Raw genomic sequence first — 19618 nt, forward strand, 5'->3', positions numbered from 1 at the left:
AGTTGGCCTTGGGAACTCTCTGTGCTGTCCAGTGATTATTTGGGCTCAGAATTTACAATCTAAACATGCCTCCAGTTCACAGTTCTCTCTGACATGCCTTGCTTTACAGCTGTCTTGTCCACGTGGTGGGTAAAAACAGCTTCGCCGAGTACGAGCTGGAGGGAACTCATCGTCCCGCTCACCCTTCGTAGAACACCTCACACACACTTTGAGTCCTTCCTTCCCCTCTTTTAACTTCTTCTTGGAGAGTCGTGTCACCTTCTCAAGGAAGTCTTTGCCGTGTTCCCTTCATTCTTCCTGGAGTTGGGTAGGAGGAACCCAGCAGAGGCTCCCACGACACCTCTGGTATTGCTATCCTTCCACTTACAATGCTGTATAGTATTTATCTGTTTGTGTGTCTGCTTGTCCAGTCCCCTGAGAGCAGGAGGACCCTCCCTTAGTCAAGTTTCATCCATGCGGCATGTGGTACATGGTACAATGCTTCTAATATTAGTTCAGTGGAATCAAGCTGATAATAAGCTGGAGACTCCTGCCCTCTAATTGCTACAATCTGCCCACTGATTTTCCTTTCTCTCTTTGTTTCATTTTGTTGTGTTAGCTACATAAGCAATACTTGTAAATGTTCTTGTAGAAATCCAAGAAAAAGTACATAGAGTAAAAGGCACAAGTCTACATGCATTTGCCCTACTCCATTCCCTACCCCCATTCTCCTCCCCAAAGGCTGCCACTGTTATCATCTGGGTTTGTGGTCCCTGCGGAGTTTTCTATGCATTACAAATGTTTACACGCATGAAGAAATATGACATTTTATTCGTGAGGCTGCGTGTTTGCTTTTATTGCATAATGATGATGTAGGCGGTCCAGGTCCGTGTGTATAACCTACTGAATCCTTTTTTAACTGCTACAGAGCAATCCAAAGAGATTAGGTAAGGGGCTAGGATTGGTTTAAATAAGAAGGAACATATCAAAAGATATCAGCCATTCACAGAATTTGTGGGAGGGCGGGAGAAAGAGAGCCTAAAGCCATGCATCCAGGAATGCCCAACCACACACGTGTGTGAGTGTTTTCAGGGTGGGGAGGACTTCTGTAGAGAAGATTCTATTGCCACCACTTTCCAGTCTCTGTGGTAACTCAGGGCCAGACTTCCAGAGCTCCTCCAATGCCACACTGAAAGATCCAGATGCCTCTACCCCATATTTGCTAGAAAATTGCTCCCCCAACCCCCAAGGAACCTTCTCCTCTGCCACCATAATGGTCACATTTTTAAAAATGTATATTTATTTTGAGAGAGAGAGAGAGTGAGTGGGGAAGAAGGGCAGAGAGAAGGAGAGAATCCCAAGCAGGCTCCACACTCAGTGCAGAGACCGCCACGGGGCTCAATCTCAGCACTGTGAGATCATGACCTGACCTGAAGACAAGAGTTGGTTGCTTAACTGACTGAGCCACCGAGGCACCCCTTCATGGTCACATTTCTATCCTTAAGGAGACTGAGGAATAGAGTGATATTTTTTTTAAATTTTTTTTTTAACGTTTATTTTTGAGACAGAGAGAGACAAAGCATGAACGGGGGAGGGTCAGAGAGAGGGAGACACAGAATCTGAAACAGGCTCCAGGCTCTGAGCTGTCAGCACAGAGCCCGACACGGGGCTCGAACTCACGGACCACGAGATCATGACCTGAGCCGAAGTCGGCCGCTCAACCGACTGAGCCACCCAGGCGCCCCTAGAGTGATATTTAAGAGAAGATCACACCTTGGCTCGCCAAAACGAGTCAAGAAACTATAGTGGTTTGTGTTAGCAGTAAAGAATTAACCACTAAATGGAAAAATTAGATCTCATGCACAATAGCAACAAAACCCATCAAATATGTAGGAACAAACTATGTAATTTAATTAGGATCCTGGCTTCTGGTGTCCAGGTCCCATATGGAAGCAGAGTGGGTTAGCCAATAACCATTCAGTTCATCCTCCTTTGTTATCATGCCAGGGAAGGCGACATAATTCCACTTTAGCACCTCTCATAGGTACTAAAACTTGTTGACAGAATCATAATTAAAATGACAGGTGTTCTCTGGAATTAATTAAATGCTCACTTTTATGGAGGATATACTATGACATAGAGCCTATTTCACTGTCTAACTACTCACGTTGAGTATCCCTCTACTAACCTCCACCCCATTTAATTTTTTTTAGACTTTTTTTTTGAGAGAGAGAGAGTGGGTGTGCATGTGCATGTACACACGTGAGCAGGGGAGGGTCAGAGGGAGACAAAGAATCCCAAGTAGGTCCATGCCCAGCTTAGAGCCTGAGGAGGGAGTCAATCCCACAACTGTGAGATCAAGCATGAGCCGAAATCAAGAGTTGGGTGCTCAACCAACGGAGCCACCAGGCGCCCCACCTCCACCCCATTTAAACACACACACACGTGCACACACACACACACACACACACACAGGCAGAGAGAGACTGGCATATGGCTCTTTCAGTATGACAGCATGAATAAAAGCTCAATTTTAAGAAGCATTTAAATAATTTCCTATTATCATATTATATCTATAGAGATCATGTATTTTTAAATTTTTAAAAATGTTTTATTTATTTTAGAGAGAGAGAGAGAGAGAGAATGAGCGCATGAGTGGGGGGGGGCAGAAAAAGAGGGGGACACAGAATCTGAAACAGGCTCCAGGCTCTGAGCTGTCGGCACAGAGCCCGATGCTGGGCTCCAACTCACTAACTGCGAGATCATGACCTGAGCCGAAGTCGGATGCTTAACCGACTGAGCCACCCAGGTGCCCCTTAAAACCAACATTTAAAGGACAAGTGTTAATATATATTTATTTTGGTTTTCTTTTCTTTCTTTTTTAAATGTTTTATTTATTTTTGAGAGAGAGAGAGAGAGAGAGAGAGAGAGAGAATATGAGCGGGGGAGGGGCAGAAAGAGGGAGACACAGAATTGGAAGCAGGCTCCAGGCTCCGAGCTGTCAGCACAGAGCCCACTGCAGGGCTCAAACTCACAAACCGTGAGACCATGATCTGAGCTGAAGTCGGACACTTAACCGACTGAGCCACCCAGGCGCCCCTACAGTGATCATATTTTCTGAACCCTAACTCAAATGCATGCTTTCAGAAAAAAAATTTTGAGGATTTTTCTCTTGGTCTTCCTCCCCCAAAGCCCCGAGTTCAGTAATTTGGTAACAATTATCTGTATTGAGAGTATTTTGCTGTGATATACATAACCTTTGAGTTATGTTCACTTGAATAACATATGTTCCAAGTTAGATGTAGACCTAGGACAACTCCTTTGGAATCTCTCACTCTCTTGGAGATTAAAAAAAGTATACATACCAAGCAAAAAGGAGAGTTGAGTGAGGTAATATAGAAGAACATGTTTGGGGGAACAGTGAACTAAGCTGTCTGCGTGCAAAATTTCTCTTTGGGCTGCACTCCTGGAGGTCTGGAGAACAGTTTTGTTGTTATTGTATCTGGTGGTCTCTCCCGCTGATGAGCCCAGAGCCTGGTGCAGAAGCAAAGCTGAATAACAGCACCCACAGTGGCAGTGACAGACGTTTGTGATGCTGGGCTAGGCGTATGCGCTATCTCACTTTAAGCCTCAAAAATTCTTTAGTGTAGATATTATAACCCGCACTTTATGGATTTTAAATGATTTATTTATTACATTAAAATTCTTTTTTTAAGTTTATTTATTTGTTTTGAGAGAGACAGAGACAGTGTGAGTGGGGGAGGGGCAGAGAGAGAGAGAGAGAGAGAGATCCCAAGCAGACTCTGCACAGTTAACTTGAAGCCCGATGTGGGGCTTGAACCCATGAAACCATGAGATCATGACCTGAGCAAAAACCAAGAGTCACATGCTTAATGGACTGAGCCACCCAGGCACCCCTATTAAATTAAAATTCTAAACACACAGGGAACCTCTCCCTACGAACTCCTGCAAAGAGAGTCTCTTTCCACTGATACCTGAAATTACACAATTAGAGATTGCTTTGGTTGACGTGAAGCTTTGTTGCCTCTTAAAATGCAAACACTTTGGGAGAGGGATAGACTGTGCCTCTTCAGGGCCAGCTGGCTTGTCAGATCTTCTGGGAGCCAGGCTTGGTAAGGACAGAGACAGTGAAAGACTAAAGAGCCTCTCACAGTGGGGAAGAGAGATTGCCTCTGAGGAATTTGGGGGGATTGATGGAGAAAGAAACAGAATTTTCTCAGAGCTCATCAGTCAAATAACCAAGCCCACTGGCAGAAACAAAACGGGAGAGTGGGAAGGGGGCCTGGAAAACAGGCTGGGCTGGGCAGAGGCCAGATGTTGAGATGCCCTGTGGAATAGAGACAAGAACCAAAGACACAAGGACAGAGGCACACGGAGAGCTAACAGTGCAAGCCTATAAACACACTGTATGCATACAACTGCACATGTGTCTCTGAGACACGGGCCCAGCAGAGCAACCCATCCATCTATAGCTCAGAGGCCTCATTCCCTCAACTTGGTAAGGACTTAGGCCTTCATTTCCTGCTCACAGAAAAATATTTTCCTCTCCTCCCCTTTGTACTACCTTTCCGTCATCTGTCCCTTAGCCAGCCGGAAAACAGGTTGGAGGTGGTAAGTCAAGTCTTATGTAGGAGTCGTATTTACACATGCACTAGGCCACCCGTAGGCCACTGATCTGCCTAATGAGGGAAGCACAGTTAAAACAAGTTCCCACATGAGTAAGAGACACACAGGCTTGCCTTGCTCAACCCATTACTCAAGAGGCCGGTTGCATGGGAGGAGTTCGTCTTTGACCCAAGCTTCCCAAGTGAAAAGCCTCCTTTTCCTGTTAAGCTTACACATTCGATCTGAAGGTGCCTCTGTCATATCTGAAACAAGGCAATGCTCATCATACACTTCAAACTGAGATGACTAGATCATGGGCATTAATTTAAAAAAATATAAAATCTAGAACTTTCTCATGAAGCACATGATCTCACTGTTCCTTTTTATGATAGTAAAAAGCATTAATTTAACAAATTAAGTTGTTATTATTATATTTTTATTATATTATATATTATATTATTACAATTATATTATAAATTGTTATTTAACAAATATTAAAATGAGTTTGGTAAAAGAATTACAATATGCCATACTGTTAAAAATCTCATTTGGGCATTTTTCATTTTTTCTTATCCAGAGAGCCTCTCCAAGAAGCCAGCACAATACTTTGGCTGGCTTCACTGTCCACTTTAAAATTAGGAAAGTGGAGAGATTGTCCATTTGTTTGTTTACTATTGTTATCACAGTGTTTTTAACATTTCTTCTTTTTTCAAGTTCTACAATTATTTTATTATTTTTCTTTTTCCACCTACAGCTGTCCTAGGCCATTTTCACATCCTACCTAGTCCAGGTGTGTTCTTGGTTGTTAACTAGAATATATGTATTTAACTAGCTTTTTTTTTTAAGTTTATTTATTTATTTTGAGAGAGAGAGAGAGAGAGCATGAGCAGGGGAAGGGCAGAGAGACCGTGAGAGAGAATCCCAAGCAGGCTCTGCACCGTCCGCGTAAGCCCAGTGCAGGACTTGAACTCATGAACAGTGAGATCATGACCTGAGCCTAAATCAAGAGTCAGAAGCTCAACTGACCCACCCGGATGCCCCCTAACTGACTTTTTAATACTTCTGCCAATCTTTTTGGAGAGATTCCAGGGTCCTTGTGCATTTGCTCCATTCAGTCTGGAGTTCTCATTCTCTGTCCCCTCCTTCCTTCTTGCAGCCCTGCTGGCCTCCTCCTCTAGAGCCTGGAGCCGAAGGGTTGATGAGAACATTACTGAACTGTGATTTTAGTGTTTGCTGTGCCAGTTGAATAATTTCACAATGCTCAAAAACAGAAGTTCCGTCCTGTATTTTGAAGCCATTACATCACTCTTGTAGGAGAAGCAAGCTGAATAAGTTAATTAACAATGGCTGTTGCTGAACCAAGTATGAGTACAAACATCCTCTCTGGAAGGCAGTTCAGGGCACCCAGGGAGGACTGGGAGAGGTAGCTGGGACCCCGGATGCCTATAGAGTGAGGACGGAGGGTGAGAGAGGGTGAGGACGGGTTTCTTATCTCAGAAAGATTTGCAGAAGTATTATAAAGCTAAATACCTATTTGTCTAATTAGCTGCTGAGGACATAGCTAGACTAGGTGGGTTGGTTGAAAATGGACTGGGGCAGCCTTGGTGGGAGAAGGTAAGAAAATAATATTTGAAGGTCTTAAAAGAAAGAGATATTGCAAGTTCAATAAGAACAGTAAAGAAATAAAAGGTAGTTCTCCTTGCTATCCTAATTATCAAGTGGACAATGAAGTTAGCCAAAGCGTGAGGGGCTTCTCAAAGAAGCTCTTTGTATGAAAAAGTGAAAAAATGCCAAAACAGGATTTCTAAGGATGTAGTCTATTGTAATTGTCAACATTTAACAAATGCAAGGCTACCTACACAAAAGATTAAAGAGGAAATGGAATCTTGCAATGTAGTACCCAAAATGTCCAGGATATAAGTGAAATCACTCATCATACAAAGAACCAGGAAAATCTCAACTTGAATTAGAAAAGACAAATCAACAAGCATCAAAAAGGAGATGACCCAGACCTCAGAGTTATCAGACAGGATTTTAAAACAGCCATCATAAAAATATTTTAACAAGCAATCGTGAACATACCTGAAACAAATAAAAAATACAAAATCTCAGAAAAGAAATATAATATAACAAAGAATAAAATGGAAACATTAGAGCTAAAAACCACAGTAGCTGGGGTGTGTGTGTGTGTGTGTGTGTGTGTAAATAAAACCCAATATAGCAAGCCTATTTCCTTTATTGGGGATGTGGAGAATTCATGAATATACAAAATACTAAGAGATAATGGGGAAATAGCAGGATGTACCAAGACAATTTAAAGAACTACAAGGAAATGCTTCGGCTAATACAAAGCTTGGATAAAATAAATTAGTTCCTAGGAAAATACAAGTTACCAAAATTTTCTCTTAAAGGGAGATAGAACTAGACCAATAACCTCAGGAAAAAATGGCAATTGTTTCAGATCCAAGGAAAAGTTTCAGATGTCAAGAAAAAATGGACAATTAGCTTCAGAATGTTTTCCAGGTGAATTGTTTTTAATCTTCAAGGAACAGATGCCACTTTAATCTCTACATCATTTTCACTATGCAAGAATATAAGGAATGCTATAAATACTTTTCCAGACTCTTGGGGCACCTGGATGGCTCAGTCGGTAGAGCACACGACTCCTGATCTTGGAGTTCAAGCCCCACATTTGGAGTAAAGTTTACTTAAAAAAAATACTTCCAAATTTTTTACTGTGATAAAAAATACATAACACAATTTACCATTTTTACGTGTATAATTTAATAGCATTAAGTGCACACATATTGTTGTGGAATCATCACCACCATCTATCTCCAAAACTTGTTCATCTTCCCAAACTGAAGCTGTACCCATTAACCAGTAACTTCTTATTACCCTCCCCACACACGCACACACGTACTCCTTGCCCCCGATCATCACCATTCTACTTTCCGTCTCAGTGAATTTGACCACTCTGGGTACTTCATATAAGTGGAGTCACACAATATTTGTCTTTGTATGTCTGGCTCACTCACTTAGCATAATGTCCCTGAGGTTCATCCTCACTCTAGCATATGCCAGAACTTCATTCCTTCTTAAGGCTGGATAATATTCCACTGTATAGTACTACCACATGGCGTTTATCCATTCATCCATCAATGGACATTTGGGTTGACTCCACCTTTTGACTATTGTGAATAATGTTGTTATGAACACTGATGTGCAAATATGCCTTTGAGTCCCTGCTTTCAATTCTTTTGAGTATACACCCTCCAAATTAGTTTTCAATATATTTTAAACCCACCTTCATGGAAAACATCTGTAGAATTCCTATTGAAGCTGGAACAACACAGGTGGCCACAGTTAAACGTATACATCATGATTGTTCTGGAAGTCCCAGACAATGCATGTGGACCAAAAAAGAAAAGAAGTGTAAATACTGAAAAAGAAGAGAAGGAAGTTGGCAATATTGTCCGTATGTGGTGTTTATTTGTATAACTGAAAAACCTTAGCTTTATCCAGTTGAAATTATTACAGAAAAGAAAGTAGATTTTCAGTATGTGAATGATAATAGAATATATAATGAAGAAAAGTAGGCTGTGGATGGTACTGGGGGGAAAACTTGAAGTGTGTTTAAGACGGGGATGATTTACATGATAACAGGTAGAATTCTTGACTGAGTGATTGTATAACACCCATTTCAGGACTTCTGCCCGACTTGACCAGGTGGTGAATTATGGTTCCACAGCACTGCTTAGCTTCCAGTGCAAAGCCTATGGCACCAAAGTTGTTTACAGGTCTGTCTCCTCCAATGGTCTGAGAACTCCACGGATATGGATGGATAGAGTCATACTAGTATTTCAATTGCCTGAATCCAGGAGTTTCAAACTAATTGAAGGGCCAGATTTGCTTAACAAATGTGTTAAAGACCTGCCCGCTTTTTTTTTTTTAATTTTAATTTCTTTGGATAAAGTATGCATTCTGCATTTCGCCATGAGGTTGACCACTCTCTATTACAGCCTGATTCAGTCTTTTATATTATCAGCCTTATCTCTATAGGAATTTTATTTCTCTACCACTGCATGAATCTGGTACATTCTTTCATATACTGTATATACGTTCAATAAATTTTTGTATGTATTAATTAATTAATCACTGTTTTCAAATGGAATGGCTCACAGACTAATTCTGCTATTCAAGTAGGTAAATTAGACTTGGAGTTCTGGAAGAAATTATTTCCAAATCAGATTTTTTTTTGCATTACCAAAATTATGTAACTTTTTTAATAAAAAAATTTTTTTTAATGTTTATTTATTTCTGAGAGACAGAGCATAAGCAGGGGAGGGGCAGAGAGAGAGAGGGAGACACAGAATCTGAATCAGGCTTCAGGCTCTGAGCTGTCAGCACAGAGCCTGACAGGGGGCTCAAACCCACAAACTGAGATCATGACCTGAGCTAAAGTCAAGTCGCTTAACCACCTGAGTCACCCAGGCACCCCAAGTAATTTTTGTTTTTTATGTGGTCTTTTCCAAGTTACATTTGTGGGGACCAAACACCAAAATAAATGGACTATGCCACACAGTCTTACTCCTATTCCTTCTGGGTTTTAGTAACTCTTTTTTTAAAATTACATTTATCATGTTACTTATATAAATAACTTCACCATGATTGAAGTCTCATACAAACAGTCACTAACATATGTATCTGTTTATATAATTGACCTTTGGTCAAAATCCAATTGATATAAAAAATCAATTGTAAGATTGCTAAACTCAAGAGAATATAGCAATTTGTCTTTTTTGGAAACTTTCCAAGCTCTTCTGGCCAAAGAAAATCACCCCCTCTGCTGAGTTCCTGAAGTAATTTGCACATATCTTTACACAATTTATATTATATTATACTGCTATAATTATTTCCTATATCAGCCTTCTCCACAATGACCTTTCTTATCTTCTAGTATCTAGCATAGTGCTTGACGCCTAATAAACATACAATATTTGTTCAATGAATGAATTAAGGAACTAAATGGATGAATGAAAAAAATCTTTTGGACACAAGGGAAAAAAGCGACAGCGTTTTTTTCCATTTTCTGATTTGGTTATGTAGCATATCTGCAAGGGCAGAGATTATCTAAATATTTTTTATAAAAGAAAGTTTGTCAAACCGAAAAGGTGATGGAGTCATAAACGCTGTTAACAAACATGAGACTTAAAAAGGCTGGTAGATCTGAGTCCTGTTTGGATTAACAGCAACTGAGTTATTATTTTAGAAATATGTTACTGCCACACAAGTGCGTTGAGGTGAATGTCTTCATTAAACAGAACCCTATGGGAATTCATCATAGTGAAAACAGCTTCAGATGTTCCCTATGTTATTAATGAAAAAGGTCACTGTTAGCCTTCACAGGACCCACCTCAATAAGGCTATGAGAACATACTGGCGAATATGAAGTTCTCTATCCTCAGCTGTTGCTGGGAACGATGAATGTATGGTGGTTTTACAAATGATGTGGGTGCTGGGTTTCAAATACAGTGAAAAAGGGAAAACCAAGCCATGTCGAAATTGTTCTTGAATCCCTTAAACCATCCATGATTTGGGGTAGATAATCGTCTATCATTATATATATGTATATGTGTATACACATATACATATATACATATATGTATGTATATATGTATATGTGTGTGTGTATATATACTATGCATACTAACATACATGCTGGGATTTTAGGAAATAATAACATTTCTTTTCTTTTACTGACTTCAGAGCCAATTAAGATACAAACCTAAGACGATGATCAAACATTACCTTACTATTGAACCGATATTTGAAAACCCAAGTGTATGGTTACAATGGACTTCCTAATACATTCTCCTTAATTGGACGATATACACACCCAATCACAAACAGGATGGACAAGTTATCCGCCATGGAGATGAACTCGTAAATATGAGGCAGAGAAAGGATTAATGCAGCATGCTTCTTGTGGCCAGGCTTGGTGCAAATGAAGAGATGCTAGAATGTGAGGAGCTGAGCATGCTCAGATCCTACTCATAAAATTCACCAGTCACATAATCTTCCTCCTAAGGGAAGGGATAAGTAAACACAGAGAAGAGAGGCCAAGAATATATCTCTAGCTGATATTCTCCACATGGGAAAATTAGGCCAGGAGAGAGTTGGTTAACTCTTTAATAGCACAGTATATAACTGCACAGATGGGTTCTTTTTTTAAATATTAAACAACCAAAGCATTTGATGTTTAGACCACTTCAGGAAATTTATTAATATCTTAACTTGCTGATTATACTCATTCACAGTCATCATTGTTACCTGCCAACAATTTAATCAGTTCTCTAACTCATCCTTAGTGAACGCTATCCTCTGGCATTCAATTAATACTTTAAAAACGTCTTAGACATACAACATAGGACTAACAGAACTGGAGTTTCCAGATTGAAAGGGCCAACTGAGTGGATGGAACTAGAGTGTATTTGTTATGCCCAGAATTCGTGATCCCCAAAGACCACCAGGGAGCCGAGTCTGCTGCAAAAGCAAAAGAGCCTTTATTCGGAGCTAGCTCGAGCTCAATCCCCTACCTGCACCGACGCAGCGGTGAGATACCTGGGAGAGCGAGTTTCAAAAGGACAAAGGTTTTATTGGGGCCTAGGGGCAGTTGGTGAGGTAATGGTTGTGGCCTCAGCCGATTGGCTGGGGAAGGGTCCGAGTCCTGTTAGGCAGGTGGGGGGAGGGGGGTTACTCAAGGGGAGGAGGTGTGGTCAAGGTGAAGGACACAGAACAAGATGGAGTAAGATGGAGTCGGCTGGCATAAGCCCGCCCTTTCATATTATGCTAAGTAAAATAAGTCAGTCAGAGAAAGGTGATTTCACTCATAAGTGGAATTTAAAAAACACGACAGATGAACATAGAGGAAGGGAAGGAAAAATAAAATAAAAAGAGGGAGTGAGGCAAACCATAGAGACTCATAAATACAGAGAACAAATTGAGGGTTGCTGGAGGGGAGGTGGCGGGAGATGGGCTAACTGGGTGATGGGCATTAAGGAAGGTGTCTGTTGTGATGAGCATTGGGTGTTATATGTAAGTGATGAATCACTAAATTCTACTCCTGAAACCATTACTACATTATATGTTAACTAACTTGGATTTAAGTAATTAATTAATTAAATAAAAATGGCCAACTGAACGCACGGTGCAAGGAATGATAAAAGCCACAATGCGATAAGCATCCTTATGAAGAGAGAAAGAAGACAGCACAGGGATGGCTTAAATTTTCTGATTGAAAATTCTTTCTTTCTTTTTTTAAGTTTATTTATTTATTTTGAGAGGGCGAGTGAGCAGGGGAGGGGCAGAGAGAGAGGGGGAGAGAGGATCCCAAGCAGGCTCCATGCTGGCGGCACAGAGCCCGACGTGGGGTTCAAACTCACGAACAGTGAGATCATGACCTGAGCCAAAACCAACAGTCAGATGCTTAACCAACTGAGCCACCCATGTGCCCCTGAAAATTATTTCTAAGCTAGAATTCTATTTGTAATGTGGTACGAGGTTACAATAAGACGTTTGCAGACAGCAAAAGATTCAGTATGTACCTTCCATGCATCATTTTTCAAGAGGCTGGTCAGAGCATGTGCTCCAAAAAAGAGGATATAAACTAAAAAGTTAGAAAACATGGCATCCTGGACACAGCAATCCCAAATGGAAGAATAAAGAGCCCATGACATTAGCTGTGTGGCAGGCCTGGAGAGGAGGTAGTCTGGACTGAAGCAGAAGGAGGAATGTGGGGGTGAGAGGGGAATGGAATAGATATTTTCTGGCATGTTTGAACATTTTAAAAATTATGTATTCAAGTATGTAATCACGGACCAAACAAAGTAAACAAAAGAATTTATAAAATGTTTATTAACTTTCAGAAAAACTAAAAGTTGTACCCAAACTAACATATTGCTTGACTCCAAAGCAAATAATATTTACACTGTCATAATAAGAAAACACTAACTATTGATTCAATTAATTAAAATTATGCGGTGTGGGGTGCCTGGATGGCTCAATCGGTTAAGCGTCCGACTTGAGCTCAGGTCATGATCTCTCGGTTCATGAGTTTAAGCCCTGCCTCAGGCTCTGTGTTGACAGCTCAGAGCCTGCAGCCTGCTTCAGATTCCGTGTGTCTCCCTCTCTCTCTGCCCCTCCCCTGCCCACACACACCCAGTCTTTCTCCCTCTCTTTCTCAAAAATAAATAAACATTTTAAAAAATGAAAAAAATATATATACTGTGGGGTGCCTGGGTGGCTTAGACGGTTAAGCGTCTGACTTTGGCTCAGGTCATGATCTCACTGTTCGTGAGTTCAAGCCCCCTGTCGGGCTCTGTGCTGACACCTCAGAGCCTGGAGCCTGCTTCGGATTCTGTCTTCATCTCTCTGCCCCTCCCCTGCTCACGCTCTCTCTTTCTCTCTCTCTCTCAAATAAAATAATAATAATAATAAAAACATTTTAAAAATTAAGAAAAAATTACACTGTGAATATAGGAGGAGGAGATTCTGGGGAGAAAAAGGAAGAGAGTTTAGTCTTCATCTCCCATGGTGGGATGTTAGTAGATAATGTCTAATACCAACAAATCCAAAATGACAATAAATTCATACTATTTAGAAATATCAAGGTAAATATCAAGTTAAGCAGCTGGAAGAGTTCATTGTGATTACTTTGAAAATAAAACAACTGGGGGCACCTGGGTGGCTCAGTCAGTTAAGTGGCCGACTTCGGCTCAGGTCATGATCTCGCACAATCCGTGAGTTTGAGTCCTGCACCGGGCTGTGTGCTGACAGCCCAGAGTATGGAACCTGCTTCAGAGTCTGTGTCTCCCTGTGTCTGCCCCTCCCCTGCTCACTGTCCCTGAAAAATAAAGAAACATTAAAAAAAAAAAAAAAAAGAAAGAAAAGAAAAGAAAACAGCTGGAAAAAAAATTAGAGTGAAAGCACTGTACGGACCAAACAAAATACTTAACAGAATCATTTAACCTGAGGTCTACCATGTGAGACTCCACCCTCTTGAGACTTTCAAGTGCTGTTCCAGGTGGGGGAGCAGGGGTTGAGGAACACTGAGCAGACAGGGTTCCAGACCCTGCACCTACATCAACCAGAGCAATAACCTTTTTATCTAGTTTACCTTGTAGGCGACCATGTAAGATTATATTTGAAGAGAGTCTTACACTACCTTAACATATCAGTGTTTGAAAATTATTGGTTCAGAAACGTGGCACTGGAGAACACTTCCGAAGCAAATATACAAACCAATAAACCACCCCAGCTTTTATTGCTGCTTTCTGGAGTGGAGGCTTAGATCGGCTGGGGATACTAGTGAGGAGAAAATACTGTCAGCTTCGGACAATGCCCCTGGCAGATAGAGGCAATAATAGTCACAGGATGTGACGCTCCGGTGAAATAATATACCGGCACTCGGAGTTATCATCCACCAGGTTTGGGAAGTCTGGCTTCAGCAACGTGGGAGGAGCAATAGCCTTAGGTCCTGGAATGCACATTCAAAACATGCCAAAACTACACACGAAAAGAGAATCAGCATCCACACTATATAGAGGTCAAAAACTCATAAATATAAGGGAAGCTATGGGAAGAAAGAACGATCTTTGAAATCCTAAATCCAAGGGCACTGGGAAATATTTATATTCTTGGCATAAATAAACGTTTTTAATGTAGTCAAAAGTACAAAAGGCCAATGTATGCGATGGAGGTTAAACCAGGACTGAGTTAAAAGAGCATATTTCAAATTTAAGTTAGGAATTTGGAAATTTCCTGAGATAGTCCCAATTTCATGTAATTTACTCTTTTTAGCAAAGGTGGTTTATTAAAAGTACAATAACGTTGGGGCGCCTGGGTGGCTCAGTCGGTTAAGCGTCCGACTTCGGCTCAGGTCATGATTTCGTGGTCCATGAGTTCGAGACCTGCGTCGGGCTCTGGGCTGATGGCTCCGAGCCTGGAGCCTGCTTCCGATTCGGTGTCTCCCTCTCTCTCTGCCCCTCCCCCATTCATGCTGTGTCTCTCTGTCTCAAAAATAAATAAACGTTAAAAAAAAAAATTAAAAAAAAATAAAAGTACAATAACGTGACTTAATTTTTATGCTTTCATAGGATTTTTATATAAGTAAATTCACAAATTTGGGGGAAAAATCCTTTTATCAGACTAAGAGTTGGAAGTCCCCCGACACTCATTTCCTTTAGGGGCCATAGCAGCTAGAACCCAAATAAACAGGAAGAAAACTTAATACCCTCTATATACAATAAAGCTAATTCTTTTAGCATTAATGCTTCCATGAGTGGGGAGGCTGGCGCTGGCTATTTGAGTTGGAGAGCAAAAACAAACAGCAAGTGAAACTGCCAAGGAGGGAAGGCGTTTGCAAGAGAAGGATTTATGTGAAGGTGGTCAAAATACAACTTCCAATTATATATAAATAAGTTCTGGGGAGGGCCTTCTGGGTGGCTCAGTCAGTTGAGCGTCCAACTTCGACTCAGGTCATGATCTCACGGTTAGTGAGTTCGAGCCCCGCATCCGGCTCTCTGCTGTCACCACAGTTTTTTTCAGATCCTCTGTCCCTCCCCTACTTGCGTGCACATGCGCACTCTCTCTCTCTCTCTCAAAAATAAAGAAACATTAAAAAAAAAAACAGTTCTGGGGATGTAATGTCCAGCATGCTGATTATAGTTAACAACACTGTATTGTATATTTGAAAGCTGTTAAGAGAGTACATCTTAAAAGTTCTTGTCATAAGAAAAAGATTACAACTGTGTGAGGTTATGGATGTTAACCAAATTTATTGTGGTAATCATTTTGCAATATATACATACAACAAATGTATGTATATACAACTAAAACTTATACGATGTTCTATGCCAATTGTATCTCAATAAAACTGGAAAAATTAAAACTAAAAGGGACAGTCATCATGCACTCAATATATGTTGTTACTATACACTTTTTGAAAAGATTTTCAAAATAGTTATAATTTTAAATTTTGCTCAGAATAAAACATTCAGTTTGTTCTTGTGGGAACAACAAAAAAGAGGATTCATAAAATTCATGTGACAAAGAATAAACTCTATAGCTGGTTCTGTGGTTGTGGAAATGCAGAAAGTTCAAAGTCCTGCTTCTAAAAAGTTCCCCTTTCCTGGGGCGCCTGAGTGGCTCAACTGGTTAAGCATCTGATTCTTGATCTCAGCTCAGGTCATGATCGCACGGTTCCTGAGACTGAGCCCCACGACGGACTCCATGCGGAGCGTGGAGCCTGCTTTGGATTCTCTCTCTCCCTCTCTTTCTGCCTCTCCCCCCTCTCAAAATATATATATAAACATTTTTTTAAATAAAAAATAAAAAGCTCCCCTTTCAGATAAATTTTGTGATAATTTCATATTCTTCACATGAACTGTGAATCCACTCCAGAACTCTGAAATCTCCCAGATGCATCACAAATTAGGTTAATTCAGATTGTGTGTTGTGAGAACTTACTGATTTTTTTAAGGAGAGTATATAGAAATTGTGCTACTGTGATATTTTTTAAAACCTTAATCCTGAAAATGCCACTTGGACTCCTAATGCATAAGGAACATAATTTTTCAATATTGAAAACTATGTTGATATAATTTATTAAATGGTTAAAGGAGAAATAACATGACTATCTAGTTAAATAAATTGACCAAATCTTATGTATATTCTATTAAAACCTTAATAATAGAATTCTGTATATATAATTGTTCTTGATATATTTAAAAAAGCTCTATCTCAAATCAACAGCTATTATGCTTCCTGGTGAACCTATAAGCATTCCTGTTATGTGCAGGGACAATTTACTATTATTTTGTTATAGTCTATAACTAAGAGAGATAATAGGAAAGATAAAAATACACCTAGAACCTACTATATCTCAAGTACTCCATTAAGATCTTTTTCTGGGGCGCCTGGGTGGCTCAGTCAGTTAAGCGTCCGACTTCAGCTCAGGTCACGATCTCACGGTCCGTGAGTTCGAGCCCCGCGTCGGGCTCTGGGCTGATGGCTCGGAGCCTGGAGCCTGCTTCCGATTCTGTATCTTCCTCTCTCTCTGCCCCTCCCCCATTCATGCTCTGTCTTTCTCTGTCTCAAAAATGAATAAACATTAAAAAAAAAATTTAAAAAAAAAAGATCTTTTTCTGGATTACTCATCTCATTGAATCTTCGCATTTTTATGAGATAAACACCAAGTCATTGATGAAAAAGGAAACTGAGAATAAGAAAATTTAACTCAGAGTTGTGGTAACATATCCAACAAGTGGTAGTCAGAATTCAACACCAGCTAGTCTGACTCCAAAGCCTGGTTCTTAATTATTGCACTACTAATTTAATCAACAAATGTATATTGAGTGTTTATCACATGTCTGACCTATGGGTACTAGAGATACAGTAGTATATAAAAGAGATAACATTCCCTGCTCTTGTGGAGCTTACAATATAGAAATAAAAATTTTAAACACTGATTTTGGAAAGAAAGGCAAAATTATTATCAGTTCATGATATAAAGAAGACCTATACATTTCAAATGCATAATTATAAGAAGTAAGAACTTTCAGTCACTGAATAGTTTCAAGGAAATTTACAAGCCAATTTATTTCCTGTATTCAAGCAACAATACACTGGGAAAATAGAATACTAATTTCTATTTATTAACAGTAGAAAAAGGAGAAAATATTCATGTAACTTACTCATGTAGAATTTTCCAAGGACTTATATGAAGAAAATCTTAAAGGAATGAGTTTCATCAAAGAAGATAAGTAAATGAATATTTCTCTCTAAACTTTCTGTTAATTTTTTCGAACTTTGGATTGAAATGTAATTTAGTCCCAATGAAAATACTAATAGTAAACTTTTTGGGGTGCCTGGGTGGCTCAGTCGGTTAAGCGTCGGACTTTGGCTCAGGTCATGATCTCGCGGTTTGTGAGTTCGAGCCCCGCATCGGGCTATGCTGACAGCTCAGGGCCTGGAGCCTGCTCCAGATTCTGTGTCTCCCTCTCTCTCAGTCCCTCTCCCCTGCCTGTGTGTGTCTCTCTCTCTCTCAAGAAATAAATAAACATTAAAAAAAAAATTTACAAAATACTAACAGTAAACTTTTTGTTACATGTCAAAATTATATAAAACCTCGTGTGAAAATGTACACAATGACAGAGGCATTCTGAAAAATGAGAGACACGATAGTATTACCTTTACTAGGTAGTAAATATTTCATAAAACTACTGTAACAAACCACTTTGGAACTGGTAAGTGAATAATAGATTATTAAAACATAATAGAAAATTAAGAAATAGGCTTACAAAAGAAAATTGAATGTTTGATAAAGGTAACAATTCAAATGAGTACAAAAAAAGATGGATTAATCAAAAATCTTGTGGGTAACTGGGTAACTGTTACAGTCATGTACGGATACATAACAAACTACCCTAACACAAATGGATAACCATCACCATTTTATTTTATCTTGTGACCTTGGGGGTCAGGAATTTGAGTAGGATTTGGCTGGGTGATTATTTTGCTGCACGTGGCAATGACTATGTCACTTAGTGGTATTCAGCCAGCAGCTGAGCCAGTCTTGCGTGTCCAAGAGAGCTTCACTCACACGTCTGACACTTCAGCAGAGAAAACTACAAGACTGGGCTCCTCTTGGCTGCTCTTTCTCAAGTAACCTCAGGACCTCTCCATACAACTTCTTTATCAAGCCCATGACAACCTAGGGCTTCGAGAAACCAACATAGAAATTAACACTGCCATCAAATCCTAAGTCTAGAACTGACAAGCATCATTTCTGCTGTACTCAACTGGCCAAGGCAATCACGAAGCCAGATCAAATTCAAGAGGAGGGGAAATAAAGTCCACGTCTCACTGGACTCACAAATTTGTGGATGTCTTTAATCTTCCACACTAGCTAGCGAAAACCAAAACCAAAACCACAAAGCTATAGACCAACCTCCCTCCTCACATCAAAATAAATACAGAGAAACCAAAGATTTAAATGGAAATGAATGAAGCAATCACTAAAAGAAAATGGATGAAATTGTAATATTAATTTATTGTAATTGTAATAGCAATCCATAGTGTTAAAGGAATCCAAAAAGTTTGCTAAATTTAACTCCTTTAAAAAAATTTTTTTAATCTCTTCTCGGCCTTTTGGCTAAGATCAAGTGTAAAAAAAATTTTTTTTACACTTATTTATTTGTTGAGACAGAACACAAGTTGGGGAGGGGCAGAGAGAGAAGGAGACACAGAATCCAAAGCAGGCTCCAGGCTGTCAGCAAAGAGCCAGACACGGGGCTTGAACTCACAAACTGTGAGGTCATGACCTGAGCTGAAGTCAAACGCTTAACCGACGGAGCCACCCAGGCACCCCACTAAATTTGACTTCTTATAACATTCTTAAGCTTCTAGGTGGCAAAAAAAAAAAGAAAAATGCCATCAGAAAATTCACAAGACAAAGGATGAACTTCTGTTTCTGTCTGTGATGGAGTAAGTGGTACCGAACTATCACTTCCCAAATAAACAAGTGTCTTCAGACTCTGGACTATAGGCAGCCCAGAACTATACTCCCTGGGGGAAGCAAACAGATGAAGTGGGCCCAACAACTGTCCTGACTTTCTGCTTGAGCACCTTTTCTGGGTACAGCTGCCAGATTTAGCAAATAAAAACAGAATGCCCAGTGAAATTTGAATTTCAGAGGAGGAAAAGAAATTTCCCAGAGTGATGCCTTTGCCTATGCGTGAAAGGGACTGGAGGCACTGGCCTTAGATAGATGCGTGGATAGCGCATCCGAGGAAGAGGCACAAAGGCAACATATATGTGTACAGATCCTGCCACAGGGTAAATGTGTAGCAGGGGTTGGAAGAAATTCGCGCGTGAGTACTTCAATGTTCTTAAGGAAGTAAGAAGGAAGGGGATCATCAGAGGGCGGGGATGGAGAAGGAGGTTTGTTAGG

General features: G+C 40.1%; 1 pseudogene; it reads left to right on the top strand.

Annotated features, from left to right (window-relative positions):
* Positions 1–18800: 18800 nt before the first annotated feature.
* LOC122225779 lies at positions 18801–18881 on the top strand (annotated as a pseudogene).
* The last annotated feature ends 737 nt before the right edge of the window (positions 18882–19618 follow it).

The sequence above is a fragment of the Panthera leo genome, chromosome B4, assembly GCF_018350215.1.
Source record: "Panthera leo isolate Ple1 chromosome B4, P.leo_Ple1_pat1.1, whole genome shotgun sequence".
In the NCBI taxonomy this organism is placed as follows: Eukaryota; Metazoa; Chordata; class Mammalia; order Carnivora; family Felidae; genus Panthera; species Panthera leo.